At 44.3% G+C, this 18885-nt stretch overlaps 1 long non-coding RNA gene across 1 annotated transcript; it reads right to left on the bottom strand.

Moving 5' to 3' along the window:
* Positions 1 to 7122: 7122 nt before the first annotated feature.
* Positions 7123 to 8978, bottom strand: LOC139838887 (uncharacterized). Its single transcript, XR_011756715.1, has 4 exons — positions 8313 to 8978; positions 7988 to 8224; positions 7792 to 7885; positions 7123 to 7307 (listed from the first exon to the last, which is right to left on the bottom strand). It is a non-coding gene; the product is annotated as an uncharacterized lncRNA (long non-coding RNA).
* Positions 8979 to 18885: the final 9907 nt, after the last annotated feature.

Genomic DNA, 18885 nt, shown 5'->3' with positions numbered 1-18885 from the left:
GGAGGGCTGGGGCGCAGCACATCATCCCCCCAAGCCCTAGCCGCCTCTCTCTCCCTCCTCCTTCCTGCGCAGGCTTGGCGAAGCCCTGCAGGAATTTCTCCTCCACCTCCACCACCACGCCGTCGTGCTGCTGGGATTCCGAGGGGATCTACCACACCTCCGCTGCCCGCTGAAACGGGGAGAGGATGGGCTTCATAGACACCGTACGCGCAACCGAGTACGGAAGTGCTGCCGGATTGCAGCACCGGGGACGATCGTCTACACCAACAACGAGATCTAATCTCGTAGGCTTTGGAAATCTTCGAGGGTTAGTCTCATATCAATCTCGTTGCTTCGATCTTGTAGATTAGATCTTGGGTGTTCCATAGATTAGATCTTGGATTTATTCGTCTTGCGGTAGGAAAATTTTTGTTTTCTATGCTACGAACCCCATCAGTGGTATCAGAGCCATGTCTATGCATAGATCTGTTGCACGAGTAGAACACAATGGTTTTGTGGGCGCAGATGCTTTTGTTGCTTTAGTTTGTGTACTTTGCATCTTGCGGGATGGTGGGATGAAGCGGCCCGGGCTAACTTTACATGACCGCGTCTCATGAGACTTGCTCCACGCTTGACATGCAACTTGTATTGCATAAGTGGCTTTGCGGGTGTTTGTCTCTCCCACCATAGTGAAGATTCCAATTTGCACTTTCTATTGTCAACGCTAGTATTACCGTTGTGGTTCATGTTCGTAGGTAGATTGGATCTTACTCGAAAACCCTAAACCACGTAAAATATGCAAACCAAATTAGAGGCGTCTAACTTGTTTTTGCAGGGTTTGGTGATGTGATATGGCCATGATGTGATGATGATTATATTTGATGTATGAGATGTTCATTATTGTATTGTGGCAACCGGCAGGAGCCTAATGGTTGTCTTTAAATTTGTTAAGACCTGCGTGTCTATTCATCATGTAATAGCTTTATTTCAAGTAGTTGTTATAGTAGCTATTAGTGATGGACAACCATGAAGCGGCGCCATGGACCTTGGTGCAATGATGGTGATGATGGAGATCATGATCATGTGCTTTGGAGATGGAGATCAAAAGCACAAGAAGAAAGGCCATATCATATCGCATATTATGAATTGCATGTGATGTTAATCCTTTATGCATCTTATCTTGCTTAGATCGCGACGGTAGCATTATAAGATGATCCCTCACATTAATATCAAGATAATAAAGTGTTCTCCCCTCGTATGCACCGTTGCTACAGTTCGTCGTTTTGAAGCATCTCGTGATGATCGGTTGTGATAGATTCTACGTTCACATACAACGGGTGTAAGCCATGTTTGCACACGCGGAATACTTGGGTTTGCTTGGCGAGCCTAGCATGTACAGACATGGCCTTGGGACACAGGAAACCGAAAGGTTGAACATGAGTCATATGGGTGATATGATCAACATGTTGATGTTCACCATTGAAGCTACATCATCTCACGTGATGATCGGTTTTGGTGTAGTGGATTTGGATCGTGTACCACTTAACAACCATGAGGGATGTTGTATTAAGTGGGAGTTCATTAGTAATTAGATTAAAACATGAACTAATTATCATGAACATAGTCCGAATAGTATTTTGAATTAAAAGTTTGTAGAATTGGCATCCGTTTTCTACCATGCGCTAGTCTTGTAATTGAGATAGAAATAATGTTAAGTCTGGCAAGTAACTTTACGGACTGGTACCGTATTGTTAAAGAATCAAGATATGATTAAGTCCTAATGCAAACTTTTAGTAAACCTCACATTGATGATTCAAAGAGCAATGGTTTCAATTAGTACCAAATCATCTTGTCTCCGTGAAACTTGAAGTTCAAATCCGTTTGAAAAGTAAGGAGCTGGAAATTTTGTTTTCAGAAACAAGCAAGGTATGAGATATGTGTGATATCTAAGACCCTATTGCAAGATGATAGAATATAATCTAGTGAGACTACATAAACTCATAAGTTTTATGGGAATGTACGAAGGTTGAAGACGCTAGGCGTCCCGATCCTCCAACTAGTTGGGCACTAACGATATTCGCATATCCATGAAGTGATCGTCCTTAGTATGCACCGTTGCTAAGACTCGTCGTTTCGAAGCATCACGTGATGATCGGGTGTTATAGATTCTACGTGTGCATACAATGGGTGCAAGCCAGATTTGCACATGCGAATACTAAGGTTAAACTTTACGAGCCTAGCATGTACAGACATGGTCTCGGAAAGTCGTCATGATTTGATGGATAAAATTATGAGTGAAATTGTTCATCACATTAAAAGGTTACTAATAGTGAAATCTAGAACACTTGTCATGTGATGACCAACTTCAAAGTAAGAACCTCGAGGTTATTGGTATTTGACCAATGGACCTAAAAGTTATTGAAGGTGAAGTGTTTTCTGAGAATGGGGAAAGCTAAAAGAGAAACCACAAAAGATATTTTGGCAGAAAGAAAGAAAGAAAAAAAAAAGACTAGAAAGTCTAGCTCAGGTGTATATAGATGATATACATGTTATGGATGTATTCCTTGTTTGGTCACATAATAAAATTCTTGGGTATTTGTACCAGATTGGTTGGTATGAGATGTCATACAATACAACGCAATACAAGAATACGATGGCCTAAGTGACTGATAAAGAATATGGTAATAATGCACGTCCGGAACATAATAAAGTGTTATTATGTTTGTCGTTGGCATTCTACCTAGCCCTTAGAATTTATAATAAAGAGCTTAATAAATTGTTATTTTGCTCTGGTCAAATGAAAACAATGAGTTGTTCAAATTATCACATTTCTCCATGTACGATGGATAAGTTATTATAAATCTTAATGGTGAAACACACATACATAACACTGACGCTAAAATGCCATAAGGCAAATGATTTGAATTCCACTCATTAGTGGAACCGCCATTTAGGTCATGTTAGAAAGGAACGCATGAAGGAACTCCATGCAAATGGATTTTTGGAGTCATTTGATTTTTGAATCGTTTGGCGCTTGCAAATCTTTTCTAAAGAGAATGACTAAATACCGTTCATAGGCCAAGAGTTGAACGGGCAACTAACTTAGTGGAAACATACATGATGATATATGTGGTTCACTGGGAATAGTTGTGTGCGGGAGATTCTTCTACTTCATGAAAACTTCCAACAATGACTTGAGTATATATATGTGGATATATTCGATAAGGAAGAAGTTTGAAACATTTTGAATGGATTCAAATAAATTTCAGCATGAAGTGGAAATCATCATAATAGAAAAGTCAAATATCTATGATTGGATCATAGTGAAAATATTTGAATTACGAGTTTTAGCAAACATCTAAGAGAGTTATGAAGTTGTTCTACAACTCACGTTTCTTGGAGTATCATAGTGATGATGAAGTATCCGAGATACGTATCCAAACCTTGTTGGATCAAAGATGAGATAAAATATTGATGCCATTATATTTTTGTGGATTATGCTTTAGAGACTTCCGCTTTTACACTGAATAGAGCATCATCATGATCCATTGAAATGACACCATACAAGTTATGGCATGGGTATAAACCCTAATAGTCCTTTCTTAAAATTTTGGTATAAGTAAATAAGTTTACAACCAAAACCGAATGAATGTCTTTGTTGGTTATCCCAAGAGAATGGATTGGGAATTCTTCCCACTATGAAGTAAAAGACAAAAGTGTTTGTTAATGTTACTTGCTTATTTCCAAGAAATTGTTTTCTAGCGAAGTATTTGAGTGGGAGGACAATGGAACTTGATAAGGTTTATGAACCTGAGCATGATGATCAGAGTAGCGCAGCATCGGAAATGGTTCCGGAAGCGGCCACAAAGATCATAGCTCCCATGTCTACAAAGAGTTATAGTCATGGAGATCGAAGTACTTATTGAACCTTGTAGGTATGGTTTACTTTGTGATCAAATAAATGATTTGTGGACAAAGGATTGATTTTGAACAATGATAAACCAACTGCAAACAAAGAAGTTATGATGGGCCCTGACTCCGTTAAAATGGCTATGCGCCATGAAATCCAAGATAGATGAATACTTTTTGAAAGTAAATGGATCTATAAAATAGATCGACTTGGATGGAATATCCTTAAAGAAACTTGACTTATTGAAAAGTTGTTTACGAAAAAGTTCAAAGACTTGACTACGATAAGATTAGATCTTCCGTGGCAATGCTTATAGTCTATGTTTATTATTCTAGTAATCGCTACATATTTCTTTTATGAGATATGATAGTAGGATGGCAGAAATACATTCCTTACCAGAAGTGTGTATGAAGGATGTATACTAGATACAACCAAGAGTTTTGCTGGTCCGTGGAATACTAGATAGGTATACAAACTTCAACTGGATGAAGTGAGTATCACGGAGTTGGAATCTTCACCGGATGAAATAGTCAAAGAGTTTTTGATTTCATGAGAAACGATGAAGATGCTTGCATTTGCAAGAAATTAAGTGGGAGCGCTGAGACATATTTATAATACTTTATGTAGATGACATATAGTTGGTTATAAATGATGTAATTATATACTTGATTCAAAGGTTTCATTGAGAATTAATTTCAATGAAAGGATATGGACTGAAACATATTTAGTGTCAAGATCTATGAAGATAGATTGAAACACATAATAAGTTTAAGTCGAAGTACATAGAATGAATATTGAAGTAGTTCAATATAAAAATATTAATAAGGTGTTCTTTTCCATGTGAAGGTTTAACAAGACTTGAGTGTATTTGACACTCGATGAGTAAAAACACATGAGTGATTTTAGATCACGAATAATATGTACAAACTCAGATGTCCTGTGCTCTAAAGTGTTACGAGCATATACCAGAATGATTCATGTAATGATCATTGGACAATAGTAAGAATATCCTTGAGTACTTTAGAAGAACCAAGGATATATATAGTTTTGTATGGGGTAATGACAAACAAATCGCTGTAAGGTGTTACACCGATATTAGTTTGGTCACATATGAAAATAAAATTTCAATCTCAATTAGGATAAGTGTTGAGGTAGCACAATGAGCTAGAAGTTGTCTATGCTAGATTTAGATGAGTTCTAAATATTGTGACGGATTCTACAAACGAAGGCAGAGTATGTCATTGTTTTGACAATGACTAAGGATGTTAAGTCGAGGAGTTCTTTGAGAACTTGGTGTAGTTCCGATAGTGTCAGAACTTTGAAGCTATATTGTGTATGACAATATTAGTGACTTATTTCAGACCACGGAATTAAGGTTCCACCAGAGGACTAAGCATATACAATTAATGCCGACTCATTTGGAAAATGAGTGATGCCTTGAGACGCAAATGAATTGCAAAATACATACATTTCTGAGTGTGTCAGAACCGTTGACTAAAACCTCTCCCGTGAGCAAAACATGATAAAGCACCAGAAGGCCAAGGTGTTATATCTTTACAAATGTAAACTAGATTATTGACTCTAGTGCAAGTGGGAGACTGTTGGAGATATGCCCAAGAGGCAATAATAAAATGGTTATTATAATATATCTTTGTGTTTATGATAATGTTTGCATACCATGCTATAATTGTATTAACCGAAACATTGATACATGTGTGTTATGTAAACAACAAGGAGTCCCTAGTAAGCCTCTTGTATAACTAGCTTGTTGATTAATGGATGATCATGGTTTCGTGATCATGAACATTGGATGTTATTAATAACAAGGTTATATCATTAGGTGAATGATATAATGGACACACACCCAAATGAGCGTAGCATAAGATCAAGTCATTATGTTCAATTTGCTATAAGCTTTCGATACATAGTTACATAGTCCTTCAACCATGAGATCATGTAAATCACTTACACCGGAAGGGTACTTTGATTACATCAAACTCCATTGTGTAAATGGGTGGTTATAAAGATGGGATTAAGTATTTGGAAAGTGTGAGTTGAGGCATATGGATCAATAGTGGGATTTGTCCATCCTGATGACGGATAGATATACTCTGGGCCCTCTCGGTGGAATGTCATATGATTAGCTTGCAAGCATATGATTGGATCATAAGAGATGACATACCACGGTACGAGTAAAGAGTAATTGTCAGTAACGAGGTTGAACAAGGTATGGAGATACCGATGATCGAACCTCGGACAAGTAAAATATCGCGTGACAAAGGGAATTGGCATCGTATGTAAATGGTTCAATCGATCACTAAGTCATCGTTGAATATGTGGAAGCCATTATGGATCTCCAGATCCCGCTATTGGTTATTGCTCGGAGAGGAGTCTCGACCATGTCTGCATAGTTCCTGAACCGTAGGGCGACGCGCTTAAGGTTCGATGTCGCATGAGTAGATTCGGAATATGGTATGGAGACGAAGTTTGTTCGGAGTCTCGGATGGGATCCAGGACATCACGAGGAGGTCCGGAATGGTCCGGAGAATAAGATTCATTTATGGGAAGTCATTTTCAGGGTTACCGGAAAAGTTCAGGATTTTTCGGTATTGTACCGGAGGTTCTAGAAGGTTCCGGAGGGTACCATTGTGGGGCCCACCTATCCCGGACGACCAACATGGACCGGAGGGGTCGCATAGGCCCACATGGGCCATGCACACCAGCCCCCAAGGCCCATGTGGCTGTACCAAGTGGATAAGATCAAATCCCATGAAAATAGGGACTTAACTTGGGGGGGGGGGGGAAGTTCCCCCCTTGTTTTGGCCGACCCAAAGGCTTGGAGGAGGGGCCAAGGCAGCCCCCCACGCCTTTTTAAGAGGGAGGGGAGGGCTGGGGCGCATCACATCATCCCCCCAAGCCCTAGCCGCCCCTCTCTCCCTCCTCCTTCTTCCTGCGCAGGCTTGGCGAAGCCCTGCAGGAATTTCTCCTCCACCTCCACCACCACGCCGTCGTGCTGCTGGGATTCCGAGGGGATCTATCACACCTCCTCTGCCCGCTGGAACGGGGAGAGGATGGGCTTCATCGACACCGTACGCGCGACCGAGTACGGAAGTGCTGCCGGATTGCAGCACCGGGGACGATCGTCTACACCAACAACGAGATCTAATCTCGTAGGCTTTGGAAATCTTCGAGGGTTAGTCTCATATCAATCTCGTTGCTTCGATCTTGTAGATTAGATCTTGGGTGTTCCATAGATTAGATCTTGAATTTATTCATCTTGCGGTAGGAAAATTTTTGTTTTCTATGCTACGAACCCCATCAGAAAATGCTTGCCTGTTAAAGCTTGATGAGGAACATCAGGAGGACTTGTCGTATCTCACCACACCACTTCGTGATCCTATCCGGGAAGAAGCAAATGCTGGAACACACAACGCATGCAAGTCTTACTATTTCGGATAAAGAAGATCCAACATGATCATGATGATATGCATGACATGGCAGCGATGATGCAATGCACTTATCCAATTTAAGCGGAGTCGAAACCCCGGACAAACAGTTTAGGTTGGAATTGCATATTTACCGGCAAAGTAAAGTGGTTGTTAGCATGGCATATCATGGCAAAGGTGAGCTACTCAAAGTTAAATGGAACCGGGACAACATTTATATAATATCCCACATATTCCATATATTACATATTAGGTGATAATGTGAACTAGCACGAAATTGTATGATGCATGATGCAACAGCAAGAATGGATGGCATATTCATGTTTCTCTCATTTTTCTAATCAATTTTCATATATAACACTTTTTATTTCGAGTTATGGTTTAGAAGATATGGTTTAGACAGATTTGCAAAAAGAATAGAAGTAGACAAAGGCATGGGCTGGTATGGGGCCGGACCTGAGGAGAGGCGGCGGCGGATAGCAGCCTACCACTGTCTGGGCGATGAAGAAACTCGCAGTGGGTGGGCTGAGGCCCAACTGCAGCTTCGGATCTGATTCAAGGCAGAGACCCCAAAAAATGATGGCTTAATTAGCCACACTGGGGATTTGAACACGTCACCTCATGGGAAAGTGTTAGGAAACCAACAGCTTACCACTGCACTACTGATTCGGATCATGTCGTGTTTCTGGTGCGCGACCTTTTGAGCAGACCCAGGCGCGGACCTTGGATAGAACGACCATGGCGGGGAGGATCTGGTCGTCCAAGGATCGATCGGGGGAGACCGAGACGGGGCAAGCGAGATGGCGGGCTCGAAGCAGGAGTCCACAGGGATGCTACTGAGCGACTCCAAGGACCAGGGGGTCGCCGAAGACGGCCCGGCATCAAGCACCTGCGGCGTATGACATCGGTCAACGCCGGCAACACAATCGAAGACGGGATGTAGACTTATGGGAGGTCACGAAGGTTGGGGAGCTAACCGGGAAGCGATTGGATGCGTCGGTGAGGCCGGAGGACGGCGGAGGTAGCTTGAATTGAAGCTTTTCCCGCCGGCGTTGGAGAAGGAATCGGCAAATTTGTCGGCAATTGGAGCGTCCCCAGGTCGATTCCTTTGGTGAGGAGAGAGAGGAAGAAGAGGCGCATCTTTCGGTGGCTTGGGATCGGCGAGGGGCGACCTGCAGCGGCGGCACCATGGCGAGGTGGTGCGGTGTGTTGCTCGTTTCCTCACAGAGAACAGAGAAAGGGGTAAACGAACTGAGGGAAGAGAAGGATGGTGGCGGCGCAATGGAGGGAGAAAGGCTAGGGTTCGGAGGGGGCAGAAGAGGGATTAAAAAGAGAGGGGAGGGAGCAGGTGGAGTGGTGGCTCTCGGTGGTGGTGGGGAGGACCACAGTGCGTGCCTCTCCTGTCGTTGTCCAGGAAGAAAGAGAAAAGAAAGGGGAGAGGGATGAAGGGGTACGGGCCGTGGCGAGGACTGGGATGGCGAGGTGGTTTGCTGGCCTTGGGCCTTGCTGAGCTGCTCGGGCCAGGAAGGAAGGGAGGCCAGGAAAAGGGGAAGGGGGTTTCTTTTAAAAAAACTATTTCTCTTTTCTTTCCAAAACTGTTTTGTAAACTGGTTTAAAATAGTTTAAGCAAATTTGAATTTTGAATGTAGAGGTGGAGGGAGAGAAAACAAATTAGTTTGGCTTTATAAAATAATTTTATTTAGTAAAGCATGGATGATATGATGCACATGCAATGATGATGCACAAAAGAATAAAACAAACAAATCTAATATGGGGATTTTCCTGGGTTGCTACAGTGGGCCGGCCCTTTTGCCTATTGACCGGTCAAACGAGTGCATTCGGCCCGGACCACATGCTCAGTGGGTCGGCCCATTTATATTTTGATCAGTCAACCTTAGAGGTTAGGCCCAACCCACGTAACTAATGGACCAACTCAGCTAAATAGTTGACCGGTCATACTACGTCAGCTGGCCCGGCCCGCAAACTAAATGGGCCGGCCCGCTTAAGGCGTGGCAGGTCTCGTGTGGGCCTACCATCTACCACGGGGTTTCAGACGGTTAACGTCGTTAACTGCCAGTTAACGGCGTCTAGCACGTGTCAGTTTGCATGATGTCAGCAGTCAACGGGCTCCCGAAAACACTTCTGCAACGGTCCGATTTTCCGTGGCGGAAGGGCGCCCGAACGCGACGGACCGAAAAAAAACGTGGTAGGCCTTTGCCTGACGCAGTTTCAACCGCAGAACCCATATCGTCGGGTTAGGCCCATAGGCGACGAAAAATGCCCCTTAGTGGACGATTTTGGGACGTTGTATATCAGAACTTTTCTTGTAGTGAGCTCGTGCCGAACAACTTAACTATCAGGTACTTTCGTTTCTTGGAACTATTCCTCACATACATGAGAATATGATGCTGCCTAAATCAGATGTGTTTGTTACTCTTCGGAATGATGGACCTAACATGGATGAGAGGGACAAGCATTGGAGCATGATCACACATGGAGGAGATGGCAGCAAACATGTGAGGATTGAAGAGGATGCTGCGGGTGTAGATTTCAGAACTTTGAAGCCACCATAATTGGAGATGAAGACATTAACGAAATATAGAGGTTTCTACTTCATAATTTCGTCCATATGAGTACATGGTGCTGCGACACCATTAGTTTTGGGCCAGGCCCATGTAATTTTCGCAGGAATTAAATCAGCCACTTTTTAGAGTCCGTATTGAAGGGGAAAGGCCTTCTAGGGTTTGGTTCAGCCACCATACACATGGCTGGCCGAAACCCCACCTTTTCCTCCTTTAAATACCCCCATAGCCATCACGTTTAGACTCGGATTTTGATTAGACTAAAAGTTAGCCAATTGCTGCAACTCTCGTGTACTTCTTTTGAGGCGAACTCCTAGAACAAGAACGACTATTCGGAATCCCACCATTATCAATCAAGCTTTCATCTATATCCGCAATATTCTGATTGCATCTTTAGTTCTTACTTGTTCTCGATTTCAGGTAGGAATTAAGACCCTCGCTGGTCAGGCTGATTGTGCATCCGCAAGATCAGTAACTCCCGGAGATTGTCCTAGCGATTGCATTGGCGCACGAGCTTTGCACGTGTAGTCGGATCGTCAAGCACGAACTCCACCAACAAATCGAAGTTATCATACTCTTATCGAAAGATCGGACATCTTTGCCCTATCAAGTGGTATCAGATTTTAGGTTGCTCGGTGATATTTTACAGTTTTCGTAGTGTAGATTGCATCTACCATCATACCCATAAACCACAAAAAAGCCAAAAATACAGTTAGGGTTTTAGATCATCGTCCCATAAACTACCTGCCACGTCTTGCATTGTCTTATTAGTTTTGCATAGTTGAATTTGTGTGTGCATCTTCGTGTCAAGTTGTTGGTCTTAGCGTCTAGTTCCTTTAGAGTTTCGAGTTCTAGTCATATTAGTCACGCCGCCGCCGCCGCTCGCGCCATACGCAGATCACCGCCACCACCGCCATATACTCTGCCATATACCCCGCCATATACTTCCGCCATCGCCATATACACCGCCATATACTTCCGCCATAGCCATATACACCCGCCATATACTTCCGCCACCGCCATATACATCTTCCACATACCCTGTTTCCTACCGCGACATGGTTTCGTGTTGTTTCTCTGCCGCGACAGAGTCCGTATAGGCTAAGGTTTTCCTGTTTTCCTTAATAGCTGTTGCCTTCTAATTTAATCCGTGTTGTAGAAAAAATTCCGTGAGATAAGTTTCGGCCACCGGTAAAGAATTGTGAAGGAGAGCAAAAAAAAATCTGTAACCGCCTCCAAAAAAAATTCTGGCTACACTAGTTTTCGGCCGTGGAGATCACTTTTCGCCACTGGCACTTATAGCAACATTTGTTTGACGCCTGTGCGCGTTTCAGAAATTTCGACAATTTTTTCTGAGGCTATACTATTTTTAGACCTCGGGAATCAGTTTGAGACACTCGCCATCATAGTGATTTTTCGCATCTTGGTTCGCCACATCATCGCCACCTCATCGCTTCAGTTGCTTGTGTTCCGCGCTATGACCTTGTTAGTGTTTTAGGCTCGTGTCTCTAGTACGGTCTAGCCTAGGACCAACACAGTACCATTGTTGAGCATACTTTCAATATTGCATTGCTGTTTTGACAATTGCTATTTTTGCTACCATATTAGCCTTCCTACAGCTCTACATATTGTCTCCACGTGCTTTGTGTCGACCCCTGGTAATCGCTTTGACAATATTTGGAGACGTTGATCCTTGCTGGTTGCTACATCGCCTTCCTACTGTTTGGTAAGAACTTGTAAGAGCTTCGTATTTTGCTTGATGGATTATGCGTGCACCACCATCTTCCGTAGTTTGTAGGCAAATACACTATTGCTTGTTGCATACTAACCATGACAGGAACTACATCGGCGACCGTTGACCCGGATAAGATGACGAATGCAGAGTTGTATGCTCACTTCAGCCACCTTTTAGGCGGGCATGCAACCGACGTGGATGCGTGTCTTTATGACGTTGATGCTAAACTCACCGACGCGTTGGACAAGATGAATGGCCTCGAGGCAGCTTTCAACTCCAAGCTCGATGCCAAGTTCCAGGAGGTGTTGGCTCGGTTACCGCAGCCTCGCAACAACGTGCGACGACGCGCACACCGCGTTCCTTGTGAGGAGGTGCCTACGAGTACCTTTCCTGCTGCAGCAGCCGCGCCTGAAGCGGCCTCTGACGAAGGATACGATGATTATGAAGGAGAAGAGGAGCTGGTCGATGAGAACATGCTGGACGGCGAAGAGGTCGAACAACCTGCACCTGTTCGTCCACGGCAACTGAACCGCAATGCTCGCCCACCTCCACGACCGGTACGTGATGATGATCATGTTGCTAAACTTAAATTGAATATTCCGCCATTTAAGGGTAGATATAATCCTAATGCATATCTTACTTGAGAATTGGAAGTAGAGCAACAATTTGCATGTTTACGATATCATGATCATTTGCGTGTTAGTGCTGCTAATTGTGAGTTCACAGATTTTGCATCTATTTGGTGTCTGAATATTGTAGAGTACATCATGCTAATATTCCTACTACTTGGATTGGTTTAAAACTTGCTATGCGTACTCGTTTTGTTCCTCCATATTACCAACGTGATTTTCTTAAAAATTGTCTCATTTAGAACAAGGAAAAAAATTATGTAGCAGACTATTATCAAGAAACTGGCATGATTCGTTGTGGTATTGTAGAAGATAATGAGGCTATGCTTGCACGTTTTGTTGGTGGTTTGAATAAAAGATTCAACATATTTTAGATTATAGGAGTACAACACTATTACTCGCTTGTTTCATCTTGCTTGCAAAGCTGAACGTGAAATGCAGGATCGTCAACCACCATGGAGAAGAGCTAATATTTCTGCAGGTCGTACATCGTCGTGGTCTCGCGACAATCAGCGCCACCATCTCGTAGGGCTACAACAACACCTACTACCTCCAAGTAGACCACTGTAACATCCCAAATTTCAATAAAAGAAAGTTAGAAGAATTCCAGAGAGCAAAATTTCAAACCAACAAAAACTTTTTAAATTGCATATAGTACCTTGCATAGGACTTGTGCATTTGATTGATATGCCATGATGATTGTTATTACTTGTATGTGCTATACTCTAAAACCCTAATGTGATCATATGAAGATCACCAACCAAATAAATCAAAGAGAGAAAGAAATCAAATAAATGAAAAACCCTAAAACCCTCACATATGGCTCTATGCCATTTTTTTAAATTTTGACCCTAGACCAATTTGGTCTTCACCATTAGTTGAGTAATGTTACTAAACACTTACTAAAACTTTTGGAATCAAAGAATCACAATTCAAATGAATTTCAAATGCAAAACTTGCTCACATATGATAATGGTCAAAACTGACAATTATAGTCTGATCACTACTTTGAGCCATTGCAATTCAATTTTCTCAAACCAAACCTTGCTAACTCTTTGCACCACATCCAAGTAAACATCAAGGTGAACACTTTTTGTAAAGATCACAATGCCAAATTCTTTCTTGATCATTAGCTATGCTCATCCAAAGTTTCAACTTTTTAACATATGTAACAATCTCCCACTTATCAATTTTTGCAAAACTTTGAATTCAACAATTCCACCACCACCTCTCATCATCTCTGGTCATTTAGAACTCAACCAAACACACACAATTCAAATTGGTCAACCATTTGAATTAAATCAAAATTGGACAAAATTCACAAATTGCAAATAGGGAACTATTTGACACTATTTGAAATAGTGATCTACCTCAACCCTAATCTATCCTAACCTAGTCTAAATGGTTCCCCTGCCCCCTCTAACCCATTCAATGCCAAATAGCAACCCTAGGAGAGGGCTAACAAGGCATGGACATGGCCATGCCGGCCATGTCGCCACCTTGCCGCACCATCTCCTCTCCCCTTGCTTCTCTGCCCTGGCCACCGTGCCAAAGCTCGCCACCGCACACTCCTACACCTCCCTAGCCACGCCACTGTCAAGCTCGACGACGACCAACGCCGGAGGACGCGTGCCCAGAACGCGCCCGGATGCCGCTCGTGTCGCGCGAGTGCACGCCGCGGACATGCACTGGCCACGCGCCGTGCCACCACCTCGAGCCCTCCCTGGACCCCCTGTGAACGAGTTGAGCGCCTGCTTGCCACCGCGACGCCGCCAGACACGCGCCCAGCACCAACCCGTGACCGCCGGCGCCGGAGACGACGACAGGTTCCCGTGAACGCCGCGGCAGTCGTGGAAGCGAAGCGACCAACCTAGCCACTGCCCGACCCCGCTGTCGCCACCATTCGCTTTGCCTGGACAAGGAGAACGTTGCCACACCCTCGTCTAGCTCGACCGCTCGCCGGAAACGCCGCGCCATGGTCGACCACCTCACTGCCCCGCAGCACCCTCGCATTGCTATAAAAGGAGACCTCCCCTTGACGATCTAAGCACACCACCGCACTCGCCACCTCTCCCTGCTTCTCAACCACCTCACCACTCACTCGATTCTCGCCGGAGCAAGCTCAATCGGGAGATCACCGCCGCGGAAGCCCTGCAGCAATCGCCGGCGATCCCGACCACCTCAGGCGACGCCACCTATACCAGGAGAACCGCCGTCGTCCACAACTTCGTCAAGCATACTGCCAACCCTAGCTGCAGCCGCCGTAAGCCCTCCGACCCCCTACCTGAGCCGCCGGCGAACTCTCTCTCTCGCCGGCTAGACGATGAACCTGAGCCGTTGATCTGCCATCTAATCCTACGCCTCACGTTGATCCATACCGCTTCGGCGTTTAAACGCCGCTGACATGCAGGACCCCCTGGTCAGGCAGCCCACGCGGGCACAGACGCGTGGTGGGCTGGCTTGGGCCGTTTTAAACCCTTTCGGCCCAGTTAGTTTTCCCGCCGGCCTGTTTAATTCAAATTCCATTTAAACAATTCCAAACAATTTCAATACTGCCCAAACTTTGAAATTCAATAGATTCAAATTGGCTTAACCAAATTTAATGAACTTTATATTGTTGGAAAGCTAATGAAAATATCTACACAATGCCACTGGTCCCATGCCAAGATTTGCTGTAGAATTAATTTGATAAAAAGAAGAAGGCAGGGACTTTTCCATATTCAAACAATTATTAAAATTCAACCAAAATAGATATTAAGTTAATTCCAACTCTAATAGCTCACATTTGACTTACACTAATTGATTATGCAATAAAATGGTGTGGTCACTTTGCATGATCATGCCCTAGTTAAATTGATGGACAATATGGCTAGTTTACTTAGTTGATATTGTCCAAAACTATTAAGTAAATCATATGAAGTATTATACTTCATTTAAATCTTGTCTCACATGAATTCATGGGATGTTTGGACCCCTGGCCCAAACTCTCTTATATGAATTACTTAGAGATTTAAATCATATGTAGTATTATTAAATGATATGAGGTGATCTACCTCATTTAAATCATCTTCTCAAATGATGATGAGGAACATTTGACTTAGGTCAATATAAGTTCATATATGATTGTTTGAGAAAGTAAATCTTAAGAAGATTTCAATGAGAGCAAATTATTTCTCAAGAACCCTATGGAAACTATCATTTACATATTAAATGCAAAGAAGTAAATTCTCCTCAAACAACACAACCCATGCACTCTAATTAGATTATTTGTGTGCATAGAATAGTTTGTGTGTTTATATGTGATACATGGAATAGCCATTGAATTAGTGAGTAATTATACTCGTATTCAAATTTAGACGCTAGCAACGGAGAGTACACCGAAGAAGAAGGTTGCTACCAAGAGGAGGAGGAGGAGAATTTTGAGAACTACCAAGGCAAGCTAATATTCTTGCAAAGTGCAAAGCCCCTTGGGGCAATGCACCATGAATCTTACCTTTTCTTACATAAGCCTATCCCAAGTTTATACATTACAAGTTTTTACTTGTTTTCTCAATAAGTGGCTTTTATAGTTAACTTTGGTCAAAGTAAAGAAGTTTACTAGAGTAGTAAAGTTAGTCTCCATCAAGCAAAGCAAGATAGCACCCCTCATGATTTAGAGCTAGTGCTAATGAATAAAACTTGACTACTCTAGATGGGAACAATGTGATTTGAAATGAATTTTAAACCTTGGAATGATGATGCATTCCATTGAATGATTTTTGAAGGTGAATATGACCAAGAGAAGATGGTGATTTTTGATAAACATGATGTTGGTTTGAATGCGATACCTTTCCAATTAGTAAGTACCCCCACAATACCTGATTATGGGTAGGGCTTAACTGGAAGTTTATGCATCTTAGTATGGCTTCCCTCTGAACACACGTCATAGGGGTTACGCTTGAGGCTGCCTCCGTTGTTGAGAAATGATGTGAAATTGAGGTGAATTGTACGGCTGACGTGGGCATAACCATTCGGGTACTCAACATTGCCATACCCGGTGCAAACTATGAAGCTGGACCCGCACAAGGACTCCACAAGCTGGACCTGCACGCGCTTCAACTTGGACTACAAGGAAAGAAGACTCCAACACGAATCCTAATAGGACTCTTGTAAACCCTAGCTTGGCTGATATATAAAGCCAGGCAGGGGCACCCCTTGGGACACACAATCAGAAACATAATCATAGAGGCGACACGCCTAGAAACCGCAACCCGCGGATTAGAACTAGACTAGATACAACTACTCCGTCTATGGCGGCCCCCTGTACACATGTTTACATATACTGGATTGCTAGCAGGACGTAGCGATCCTCCACCGCGGGGACGTGAACCTGGGTACGTCGTGTACCGCCTCGCTCCCGGAACTTCCGTCGTCGCCTTTCTCTAAAACCCAAGCCCCTCATGGTGGGCATTGCCGAGGAACCGCCTCGTCAATTGGCGCCGTCTGTGGGAAAGCGATGCTGGTTTTCGTCATTCGGGCGGGATCTGTACTCATCGAGAACAAGATTACCATCGATCAAATCATCTACGCTGGCACGGTCAGCCTTCATCAACAAGTATCGTCTTCGTCGTCAGCGTCGGAGTTACAACGGATGAAATCCACGGGGAAGCAACTAGTGCGTGCATACGAAGATATGAGTATTCCGCTTCAGGCAACGGTTCTAGATGACGCTCAGGCAGAGATCAGCTCGTACACGAAGAAAAAAAAAAGGGATCAAGCCAATGCTTGGACATGGCCGACAGAGAATCTAATTCATTGGATACCGTGTATCTTACAAAAGAAGGAAGAAGCAAATGGCTCGGCTGCCGTCGAAATAGAAAAGAATTTAATTAGGGGATGAAGGCACACGGGCAACTCAGGATTGTGTTCTCGAAGAAATCTCCTTCGTCCACGATTCACCCATCCGACGCAAGAAGATCAGATTGAAACAAGCTTCGGGAGCTCGCCCGCGCCCACCGTCGCCCCGTCAGATCGAAACAAGCTTCGGTTTGGACAAAAGCCGCAAGTCAAGGAAAGGAAAAAAGAAAAGAAGACCTACTTCATACAAGAGGGAAGGAGTATTCACATTAAGCCAGGAGAAAAGGTCGGCATCGATCAAGGTTCTAAGTCCAAGCGTACAGGCAGGCGTACATACTTTTCAAAGACAAGAATAGCAATTCGGCAGGCCGCGGTCTTGTACAATACCGATATCTTCGTCTCACCATCGCCATAAATTGGTTACCCGACATAAGGAGCATCAGGACAAAGCTTCGACTACTTCGCTCGGACGATCGTGCCCGCCATCGCGCACTCGGGGCTCGCCTGTCTTGGATCCAATATTGCGGATTCGACTTCTCGGGAGTTCGCCGGCCATTGACCCGACATCGCGGACCCGATATATTCGGGTGCTCACCCCATCGACTACTCTGCTCGGACGACCGTGCCCGCCATCGCGCACTCTTCTTACTCGGGAGTTCGCCGGCCATGGACCCGACATCGCGGACCCGATATATTCGGATGCTCGCCCCGTCGACTGCTCTGCTCGGACGACCGTGTCCGCCATCGCGCACTCTTCTAACTCGGGGGCTCGCCTGCCGCGGACCCGATATTACGGACACGATATATACGGATGCTCACCCACAGTGGATCGGCTATGTCAACCGCGTCCTCTTCATCGGCCATGTCAGCTAGGCGCCGCGTGGACTATCTCTGTCCGCGGAATTATTTCGGCTGCACCTACCGCATGGACTATCTCTGTCCGCTGAATTATTTCGGCTGCGCCTGCCGCATGGACTATCTCTGGCTGCGGAATTATTTCGGCTGCGCTTGCCGCATGGACTGTCTCTGTCCGCGGAATTGTTTCGGCTGCGTCTACCGCATGGACTATCTCTGGCTGCGGAATTATTTCGGCTGCGCGCGCCGCACGGACTATCTTTGGCCGTGCAACTATTTCGACTGCGCCCGTGGAACTAAGTGTTCCTCTTTCTTTCGTCACACCCGATGATTGGGGAGGCGCCATTACATCGTTACCTCCAGTACTCTCGATTACTTGGTGGATTTATTTTCCCCGAATCAGTGGATTTATTTTCTCCATCATCTGTGATTACTCGATGGACTTATCTTCTTCGGCTCTGGATATATCTTCTCCCGATGCACTCTCGGGTTGGTGGATTCATCATCTGGAATATTCAATGGATGTCATCTTATTTGATATCGACCCGATGCGATCCCATCGGGAGCGCTGGAATTACTCGGGGGCTCCTGGAATATCTTCGAGCTATTGCGATTACTCCCATCGGGAGCGCCGGTTCGCTAGAACCTAAGAAGAGTTGAAGACTATTACTCCCATCGGGAGCGCCGGTTCGCTAGAACCTAAGAAGATTTGAAGACTATTACTCCCATCGGGAGTGCCGGTTCGCTGGAACCCAAGAAGACATGATGACTCAAGTTTTGAAGAATTGCAGTAATTCGGGACACCCGAACTGCATCCTCAGGAACCTTGTTCATATATTTCAACAAACATCGGTGCGATGGAAAATACGCCCAGAGATTGCACTCTAAAAAAGCCTCTGAAACTACGAGTGCT

Source organism: Lolium perenne, chromosome 4 (genome assembly GCF_019359855.2).
Source record: "Lolium perenne isolate Kyuss_39 chromosome 4, Kyuss_2.0, whole genome shotgun sequence".
Taxonomy (NCBI): Eukaryota; Viridiplantae; Streptophyta; class Magnoliopsida; order Poales; family Poaceae; genus Lolium; species Lolium perenne.
This window is presented reverse-complemented; position numbering and strand designations above follow the sequence as displayed.